Raw genomic sequence first — 11824 nt, 5'->3', positions numbered from 1 at the left:
ACCACAATCTGCAGATGATACATGTTATTATATTCAAACTATAGATGCACATGCAGAATTATTAGAAGAATTTCCAGAATTACAAGGAACAGGAGAATGTTCTTTAGGAGAAGGTAATGAACCAATTGATGAAGCTGAAATGTTAGCTACACTTATAGCTAATGGATATGAACCAACAACAGAAGAAATTCAAATGCTAAAAGAAGAAGACAGATATCGATACAAATCATCGATAGAAGAACCTCCGAAATTAGAGTTAAAGCCACTTCCAAACCATTTGGAATACGCTTATTTACATGGTGAATCTGAATTACCTGTAATAATATCGTCTTCTCTTACTGAAAATGAGAAATCACAACTCATTTCTGTGTTGAAAGCTCATAAACCAGCCATTGCATGGAAGATTCATGATATTAAAGGAATAAGTCCTTCGTATTGCACACATAAAATCCTTATGGAAGAAGGTCATAAAACGTATGTGCAACGCCAACGAAGACTAAATCCTAATATGCAAGATGTAGTTAAGAAAGAGATTATTAAACTGCTAGATGCAGGTTTAATTTATCCAATCTCTGATAGTCCATGGGTAAGCCCAGTTCAATGCGTGCCTAAGAAGGGTGGCATGACTGTCATTACAAATGAGAAAAATGAGCTTATTCCTACTAGAACTGTAACAGGATGGCGTGTATGTATTGATTATAGAAAATTAAATGACGCCACCAGAAAAGATCACTTTTCCTTACCTTTCATAGATCAAATGTTGGAAAGATTAGCCGGAAATAGTTACTATTGTTTTCTAGATGGATTTTCCGGATATTTTCAAATTCCAATAGCACCCGAAGATCAAGAGAAAACCACATTCACGTGCCCTTATGGTACTTTTGCTTACAAACGCATGCCATTTGGACTTTGCAACGCCCCTGCAACCTTTCAAAGGTGTATGATGGCGATTTTTCACGACATGATAGAAGAATGCATGGAAGTATTCATGGATGACTTTTCAGTCTTCGGTGATACATTTGAATCATGTCTAGTTAATCTGGAACGAATGCTTCTTAGATGCGAACAATCAAATCTAGTACTTAATTGGGAGAAATGCCATTTCATGGTTAAAGAAGGCATCGTTCTTGGACATAAAATTTCAAAAGAAGGAATTGAAGTGGATAGAGCTAAAGTAGATGTAATTGCTAAACTTCCACATCCCACCAATGTTAGAGGAGTTAGGAGTTTTCTAGGGCATGCCGGTTTTTACCGACGTTTCATAAAAGATTTTTCTAAAATTGCCACTCCTATGAATAAACTCCTAGAAAAGGATGCGCCATTCATCTTTTCAGATGAGTGTATCAAATCTTTTAATATTCTTAAAGAGAAACTCACTAATGCGCCGATCATGATAACACCAAATTGGAATATACCATTTGAACTAATGTGCGATGCAAGTGATTTTGCAATGGGAGCCGTTTTAGGACAAAAGATTGAAAAACGATTTCAACCTATATATTATGCTAGTAAGACGTTACAAGGAGCACAAACGAACTATACAACTACTGAAAAAGAACTCCTTGCTATTGTCTTTGCTTTTGACAAATTTCGATCATATCTCGTTCTAGCAAAAACGGTGGTCTATACCGACCATTCTGCTCTTAGATACTTATTTTCAAAACAAGATGCTAAACCAAGATTAATCCGTTGGATCTTACTCTTACAAGAGTTTGATATTGAAATCCGAGATAAAAGAGGAGCAGAAAATCTCGCCGCTGATCATCTTTCTCGTCTTGAAAATCCCGAATTAGAAGTTCTAAATGAATCGGCCATACAAGACAACTTTCCTGATGAATATCTATTGAAGATAGATTATAAAGAAATCCCATGGTTTGCAGACTATGCAAACTACTTAGTTTGTGGATTCCTTGAAAAAGGATTATCATACCAAAGACGAAAGAAATTCTTCAGTGATATAAAACACTATTTTTGGGAAGATCCACATCTGTTTAAAAGTTGTCCCGATGGAATAATACGCCGATGTGTATTTGGAGATGAAGCTAGTAAAATATTAAACCATTGTCACACAGGACCAACAGGAGGGCATTATGGGCCTCAACTAACAGCAAGAAAAGTTTATGATGCTGGATTCTATTGGCCTACAATTTACAAAGACGCACACCTTCTTTGCAAATCCTGTGATGCATGTCAAAGGGCCGGAAAAATAAGTCAACGTGATGAAATGCCACAAAATGTCATCCAAGTATGTGAAGTATTTGACATTTGGGGTATTGACTTTATAGGTCCATTTCCAAAATCTCATAATAATCTATATATACTCGTAGCCATTGATTATGTATCTAAATGGGCGGAAGCACAAGCTCTCCCAACTAACGATGCACGAATCGTAGGTAACTTTTTAAAACGTCTTTTTGCAAGGTTTGGAACACCGAAAGCTTTAATAAGTGATCGGGGTACTCATTTCTGTAATAATCAACTTGAGAAAGTTCTTAAAAGATATGGAGTAACTCATAAAATCTCCACCGCATATCATCCACAAACAAGTGGACAAGTTGAAAATACCAACCGAGCTTTAAAACGTATTCTAGAGAAAACCGTAGGATCAAATCCGAAGGAATGGTCCATTAAATTGGAGGATGCACTCTAGGCTTTTAGAACAGCCTACAAAACTCCAATTGGAACCACACCTTTTAGACTTGTTTATGGAAAAGCATGTCATCTTCCAGTAGAAATTGAACACAAAGCATTTTGGGCTTTGAAGACATGTAATCTTGATTTACATGAAGCCGGACGTCTACGATTAAGTCAACTAAACGAATTAGAAGAATTAAGACATGAAGCATACGAAAATTCGTTAATCTATAAAGAAAGAACGAAGAAATGGCATGATAAAAGAATCAGAAGTTCAAAAGAATTTAAAGAAGGAGACAGAGTTCTTCTTTTCAATTCACGATTCAAGCTATTTCCTGGAAAATTGAAATCAAGATGGTCTGGACCATTCATAGTCAAAAGAGTTTTCCCATACGGAACGATAGAATTAATAAATTCAAAAGGGATTGAATTTAAAGTTAATGGTCACAGAGTTAAACATTACATACATGGTCCGATGGAAGTCGACAACGAAGTTAATCACAATTTCGACACCACAGCTAACTAAGTGTGGGGAGAATCAAGTCTTTAAAGGATAATATGTATTTCTGTTAGAGTTAGATTGTCTGTTTTCGTGTAGTTCTCGAAAATGGAACCCGAATGGTCTTTCCCTAGCAGACCCTAAAGAACTAGTCTTCTCCCCCCATTCTGAATTTTTATTTTTTTTAGGTTTTTACGAAATGAAGACTGCCTGTGAACTAAACCATGGTCTAATGCTACACGCTTTGATCACTAAACGTAATAATGACATACTACCGAGTGAAATAGTATCAGTAATCAGAGAAAGAATGGACGGAGTTAGAAAAGAATCCAGATGCGAAGATAATAAGTTACAATTTGGTAAAGGAAAATCAAAATCCGCAGCGAAAAGAAGAGCACGACACCTAGAACGATGTCACAAATGCGGAAAATGGTCACATGGAGGTAAATGTTCAAATAATCAAACCTATTCAAATACCGAATTTGTTACTTTATGCAGAGACGGACCGTTCATATGTTTAGAAGAAAAGACACTGAATGCTCGAGGTTACGCCTATGTAGCCATGAAAAACCAATTAAACCAACTATCTTATGAATGGGATAGATCATATAACTAAGAAATGTATTTCACAGGTATGTCTGTACAGTTTTTATTTTTTTTAACCTTTTGGATAATAAACGCTAATTTGTTCGCTAAAAAGTATTAAATTGGTATTGAATAAAATTAGGTTTGGCGACCGAAATTATTGATATCATTCAAAAATTTATTACATCACTGCGAAATTTAACGTTTATTCTTAAGGTATAAATATCTTTAATCAATCAACACAAAATATTTCAAAAATTCGTCATGAGTTAAATTAGGTCTTGGAACCGAAGTTACTTTACCGAAAAGAGGGGCGCATATTTTTGATAATATTTGATTGATTAAAGTGGGATAAAAAGACAAAAAGAATTTTAATTTTATTTTTACCATGTTTTTAAAATTAATATTTAAATCTTAAATTAATATTGTAAATTTTGTAAAAACAATATTTTTAAAATTGTAAATATTTGAAAAATTAATATAAGTTTGGTATGAATTTATAATATGAATTTTTAAATTAAGTTTGGTGTGAATTTTTAAAATATGAATTTTTAATTTTATGCATTTCAAATTTTAAGTTTGGTGTGAATTTTTAATATTAATTTTGAATTTTATATTTAAATTGTGTGAATTTAAAAACAAAAATTTACTTTATCTCATTAAGTTAAAAATATGATTTTTAAAATTCGTCGTAAGTTGAAGACTAGGTCTTTGAACCGAAATTGCTTTACCCGAGAGAGGGACGGGAACTTTTATTATCATTATTTTTAATCTCATTGAATTAAAGTATGCCAAAAACATTAAAAAAAAACCCCAAAAATCTTAGCTTTTAAAACAATCGCTACAAAAAGACAAATTTTAAAATTTTGTCGAGGGACGGACTAGGACATCAATCCGAAACGACCTCGTCCTAAATAACAAGGGAAACAAAATTTTAAAATTAAGTACTTAATTGTTTCATAAGTTAATGATTATAAAAAAAAAAAAAAAAATATCAAACTCCGCGACTCGCAGAGTTTGAAGGGTTAAATGCCACGAGTCGCGGAGGGACCAAAACCCAGAAAAAAAATAAAGAGCTGTAACAGATCAGTGCACTCCACAACTCAAAAACACAGCGAATTCTGCACGAAAAAACCCGAGAAATACACCCCAAAATCACAATTTTTAACCGTTAATCACCAAATTTTTTACTAAAATCATGTTTAGAAGGATGCTATCTAGGAATTACTCAAGAAAAACGGTAAATTTCTACACCTAAACACCATTTAATCCGAAATTTGGTGTTCTTGAGCAATTTTTTCCCCAATTTGATTTTGATGCTTTTTAGTGTAATTATGCTTAAATTGTTTATGTATTATGCTTGTATAACCTAGATTGATGCTATTTAACATGATTAGAAGCCTTAAACTTCAAATTTAGAGTAATCTAGGGTTTGTGTTCTTGAGCAAATTTGGGGCTTTTTGATATAAACAGGTTATGGCCGATTTTTGTCATGAATTGTTGCTAAATTGAGTAGTGTAACATGTCTAGGTAGTTAAATGATCCAAACTTTGAGCCTAAACATGATTTTGAGAATTAAAGTGGACTTTTTCAAGTTTAAAATTCATGAACTTGATTTTTGAAAGATAATACCATTTGAGACTTGTTTAATTGCTAGTAATGATTATTTTGACATGTTATTTGAGTTGAATGATTATGAACTAGGCAAACATTTTCGTATATGCTTATTTGAAAAAGTGTAGATTTGATGAAAATATGAAAATGAGCTTAAGTTTGATATAAATTGATAATGTCATTGTAATTATTTTGATTGATGATTTTGCTGACACTAATGCATATTTGGATGCACAAAATTTGTGTTTGATGTGTTTTGCAGACTGAAAGGGGTGAATCTTCATCCCAAGCCCACAATGCTCCTGCTGAGAATGCGGAACAACAGGAGGTGGATAACTACTACAAGCAGGATATACTTCATCCAGTCATGACCTTTTCTGATATGCACTTGGAAGAGTTGCACCCGAACCTGAGATTTGACAGACTTTGGATAGATTATCCAAAATACCAAAGGGGTTTGCATACTCTTCATTCTAAGGTTGTTGAGGTACCGAGGGTCATAGAATGGGGACCCTTAGAAGATGTAGAATTGGCCGGGCCAATTAGGGAATTACTTGTACAGAGGTATGGTAATTCTACTTTTAATGACTGGGTACGTTTATTCACCATGCGTAGACCTGTATATAAAGTATGGTGTGAAGAATTGTTGTGTAGTATAGAGTTGAATGATCGGGTAGCTAGTTTAACCGATCGTTCTTTTATTAGATTTTTGTTAGGCGGTTCGATGCGCCACATGTCTTTACTAGACATGGCTCAGGCTTTACGTATATATACGCCTGAGGAGTTAGCATCTGCCGATTGTAGAGGGTTGATACTAAACGGTAGAAAGATAGATGAAAATTTTGATACACACGGTGTGTGGAGTCAAATGACAAGCCATCACCGTTTCAAAGGGGGAAATTACTCTTATTTGGATATAGATAGAGCCGAATTAAGAGTGATTCATAGGTTTTTAGCCAATTCGATTACACAAAGGGGTAAGAACAAGGAAAAAGTAAATGAACAGGATTTGTTTTACCATATGTGTATTCGAGACCCACAAAGCGCTGTAAGTATACCATATTGTGTGGGTTATTATTTATCAGCTATGGTTCGGGGGATACGACCGCATAGCATAATAGGAGGTGGTATTTTTATTACTTTGATTGGTGAATATCTCGGTGTGGATATAAGTCGGGGGGGATTATTAGTAGAAGAACCAGAACACCGCGATACTATAGGTTTAAATGTATACCATGGTGCGAAAGTTTTGAAGAGGCGAAATAACGCCGCAGTACGATACCATGGTAGACATCCACAGGTGGAGAGAAACCAACAGCAAGGTAATGTAGGAGGGGGGAATGAGATGCAAGAAATGCAAAGGTTTATAGCTTCTCAGGAATACGAAAATGCTAGACAGAGAGCATTTGAAGATTGGCAAGTTCATCAGAACCAAATCATAGCTCATTGCCAACATATAGGTAGAAACTATATTCCTACACCGAAACCCATCTTCCCTCCTTGGTCTATAGAGATGCAGCCACCATATCCTACGTATAACCCTGCCGAAGCATTCTATAGCACCTATGGTTATGCCTGGAACCCCTATTGGTACCAGTATCATCCCTAGTATATTTAATTTTTTTTTTTTTTTTTTGTAATTTGTAATGATTGATACGTTTAATGCTTTTGTTAATATTGTAATCATTTTTATAATTATCTAACTTTTATTCTTAGATTTTAATAATTTTTGAATGTGGGGTAATATACCAAACTTCAAAAATATGTATATATGTTTGCAGTTTATCTTATGTACACAACAGGGTAAAACAACGCATTTTCAAAGACTGGCATTAAGTTCAGCAAAAGCAACTAATTTTGACGACAAGAAGCAAAATATATGTGAAATTACAACAAGACGGAATGAACAAATGATGTACACCATTTATCATTCAGCAAACAAACGCCAATATATTTGGAAACTTTAGTAAAATTTAATCATTTTCACACAAATCACCCTCAATAATTTAAATTGTTACTGATTTCTTGCAAATGAGGGCATTGCAAGATCTTAAGTGTGGGAAGGGGTTAAATTCTTTCGGATTTATAAATTTTTATCTTAAACACTTGGTTACCATTAAAAATACTAGTAAAGCAGTAGTTGTATTAGAATCTAGTGCTCTCTGATAATAAAGAACAGCCCTAGTCTTATATACTGACTACCCAATTCTAGTAAAATTTTTCAAAATTTTCAATTAAATGAATTCAAAATCATGTTTATACATATTTATGAACGATAAAACTAGGTTTTAACACCGAAATTATTGTTACCTCGGAAAGGACATAAATTGAGAAACAAACTAAAATGTTAAAATTCATTTAAAATGGAATAGTGGACGATAAAAAGGAAAATAAAAGCCAAGTGTGGGAAAATTTACCAAGTTATCTTAAACATATGTCACATATATCTGTAACAAATAACTGAAAATACTTTTGCTTTGGACTAAACTAAACTGTTTTACCCGATGAGAGAATAGAAGAGATGGATCTACACGATGAATCAATTCCATCATTAAAAGGAAGTAAAGTCTTCCGAAAAAGACACGCGCTTCTTGATTTAGGTCATGAAGTTGTCGTCCAGACCAGCTGTAGGTTGACGAAAAATCTAGAAAAGTCATCACTAAAATCAGCAGGAAATCCACGGACCTCAGCATTAAACAGGGTCGCCAAGTGGTCAGATTTATCCTAACCATGAGAAGGATTTATCTCGTACAATGGGGGGGCGCCATGCAAATTAGCTGGATAAGACTAATGAATCAGATCCCCAGAAAGGATAATCTCCTTAAAGATTAAAATCAGCTTTTAAGACTGATATTATTCAATCCTATAGATTGACCTTAAAGATTGAGAATTACAAACTCGTGGAATTCAATGATATCTAAACTCGAGCTTCAACGAGAAAATATTTTGATCAAAATTACAAACCGATTTGTTTTCTGAAAACCCTATTTTCAATGCGTTCATTACCATTGAACGTAAAATCCTAGGAATTCACCTGGAATTCATTAGGTCACCTGAACTAAATCGGGTGTCAACCGTAAGAACGGTGGTTGCATAGTGGTCAAAGACAGGACCTTGTGCCATACCGAAAAATTATAAGGGTGAGCTTTACTATTGCTCCTACCAAGGATAGTAATTGCGTCCGACACGTTATAGACCATAATTAAAAGCATGTCAGGAGACATTGCCTTAACAGTTGCTTGTTCAACGCTTACCTTTCAACCGGACGGTAGTTTACCGAAAGGTAATATACGGGACAAGTAAACTGGACGTGTTGCTTTCCAAATACAAGGTTAGCAAGTGGGTGACACAAAACCGCAAGTTTTGAGCTAAAATTTTCAAATCTGAAACCCACCTAATCCACAAAAATATTTTGCAAACACCGGTAAAGGGTTATTCCGGAAAACTTATCTAGGGTAAAAACTAGATTTAATTTTCAAAAGATCAAATGTTTTCATAAAGATCCAGTTTCCTTAATGGATCTAAATTTTTATAGTCATGTGGGACTGTAAACCATATCGTTACTACCATTGTTTATACCACCGTATAGAAATCACTGATGTACAAAGTGTGAAGAATAAAGAAGTGATTCTAGTATTTCAAGACGATATTGCTTGAGGACAAGCAACGCTCAAGTGTGGGAATATTTGATAATGCTAAAAACGAACATATATTTCATAGCATTATTCCTCAAGAAAGACAAGCTTTTAGTTGCAATTGTTCTATTTACAAGTGATATTCGTTTAAATAATAAAAGGTGAAGACAAAAGACAGATTCGACGAATTGAAGACGCAAACGACCAAAAAGCTCAAAAGAACAAAAGACAATCAAAGAGGTTCCAATTATTGATAAGAAACGTCTCGAAATTACAAGAGTACAAGATTCAAAACGCAAAGTACAAGATATTAAATTGTACGCAAGGACGTTCGAAAATCCGGAACCGGAACCAGAGTCAACTCTTAACGCTCGACGCAACGGACTAAAAATTACAAGTTAACTATGTATATAAATATAATATAATATATAATTAATTATATTAATTATATATATATATATTATATTTATAAATAAAAACCGTCGGCAGAGAAAGACTCCAAAGATGTGAGCTGTAATTTCATTCTCCGCGACTCGCGGAGTTTGAAGGCAAAAATGCCGCGAGTCGCGGAGCCCCAAATTCAGAAACCCCCTATAAAGCTCGCGCATTCTGATCGTAAAATATCCATCTTTTTTTTATCCTCATTCATACGATATGTATATATATATATATAATTTATATTTTAATTTTAATTTTAATTATAATTCTAATAATAAGGGTATGTTAGCGAATATTGTAAGGGTGTAAGTCGAAATTCTGTCCGTGTAACGCTACGCTATTTTTAATCATTGTAAGTTATGTTCAACCTTTTTACATTAATGTCTCGTAGCTAAGTTATTATTATGCTTATTTAAAACGAAGTAATCATGATGTTGGGCTAATTACTAAAATTGGGTAATTGGGCTTTGTACCATAATTGGGGTTTGGACAAAAGAACGACACTTGTGGAAATTAGACTATGGGCTATTAATGGGCTTTATATTTGTTTAACTAAATGATAGTTTGTTAATGTTAATATAAAGATTTACAATTGGGCGTTCCTATAAATTACCATATACACTCAATCGGATACGATGAGCGGGGTATTTATATGTACGAATAATCGTTCATTTAACCGGACACGGGAATGGATTAATAGCCACTAGAATTATTAAAACAGGGGTGAAATTATGTACAAAGGACACTTGATATAATTGATAACAAAATATTAAAACCTTGGGTTACACTCAGTCGACATCCTGGTGTAATTATTAAACAAAGTATTAAAATCTTGTTACAGTTTAAGTCCCCAATTAGTTGGAATATTTAACTTCGGGTATAAGGATAATTTGACGAGGACACTCTCACTTTATATTTATGACTGATGGACTGTTATGGACAAAAACCAGACGGACATATTAAATAATCCAGGACAAAGGACAATTAACCCATGGGCATAAAACTAAAATCAACACGTCAAACATCATGATTACGGAAGTTTAAATAAGCATAATTCTTTTATTTCATATTTAATTTCCTTTATTTTATATTTAATTGCACTTCTAATTATCGCATTTTTATTGTTATTATATTTAATCGCACTTTTAATTATCGTACTTTTTAATTATCGCAAGTTTATTTTATCGCACTTTTATTATTCGCAATTTCATTTATCGTTATTTACTTCATGCTTTAATTTAAGTCTTGTATTTATTTTTAATATTTTACATTTGGTTTTAACTGCGACTAAGGTTTTAAAATCGACAAACCGGTCATTAAACGGTAAAAACCCCCCTTTATAATAATAATATTACTTATATATATATTTGTATTTTATAAAAGTAAACTAATATAGCGTTGAGCTTTGTTTAAAAAAGATTCCCTGTGGAACGAACCGGACTTACTAAAAACTACACTACTGTACGATTAGGTACACTGCCTATAAGTGTTGTAGCAAGGTTTAAGTATATCCATTCTATAAATAAATAAATATCTTGTGTAAAATTGTATCGTATTTAATAGTTTTTCCTAGTAAAATATAAACTATTTCGTATCCCTTAGCTTTGACATCAAGTATTTTTGGCGCCGCTGCCGGGGAAAACTCTTAAACGCCGGAAGCGCAACGCTAATATAAAAAAAAAAAAAAAGTTTTAAATATTCGAAAATATAAAAAGAAAAACAAAAATATAAATATTTTTTAGGAGTTTGATAAATATTTAAGTTTTATAAAGTTTCTTTGTTTTTATAAAAACATAAGTTTTATTTAAGTATTTTGTTTTTTTATTTAAAAACATATAAATATAAAAAAAAAATATATATATATAAATCAAGTTTTAAGATTTTTATTTATAAAATTATAAAGTGATTCTATTTTTATTTAAGTTTTAAATATAAGTTTTATTTATACACATATTATTTTTTTTTAAACAGAAAAAATTAAAAACAGAAAATAAAAAAAATTAAATAAATAAAGAAAAACGCGTCGAATTTAAACCTGTCAGCTGAATTTTGGAACCCCGCGAGTCGCGGGGTTTGATGTTTTAAATACCGCAAGTCGCGGAGCTGCTCTGACACGCTGACAAAACCCTAATTCAGCATTAATTACGGGTAATTATTAATTATTATTATTATTTAACCCTAATTATTATTATTATTATAATTAATTTTATTTTAACTTTTACTTTTTATTTATTTTATATTTTGTTTAATTTAGTTTAATTAATTTGTAAAATTAATAGTTTAATAAATAAATAATATAAAAATAATATTTTTATAAAAGTTATACTTTTTACAACTTTTTGTATATTTTTATATTTTGTCCCTTTTTAATTGTTGTAGCGTAATATTTGTATTTTTAGCTCATATTTAGTTTTAAACT

Source organism: Rutidosis leptorrhynchoides, chromosome 1, assembly GCF_046630445.1.
Source record: "Rutidosis leptorrhynchoides isolate AG116_Rl617_1_P2 chromosome 1, CSIRO_AGI_Rlap_v1, whole genome shotgun sequence".
NCBI lineage: Eukaryota > Viridiplantae > Streptophyta > Magnoliopsida > Asterales > Asteraceae > Rutidosis > Rutidosis leptorrhynchoides.
This window is presented reverse-complemented; position numbering follows the sequence as displayed.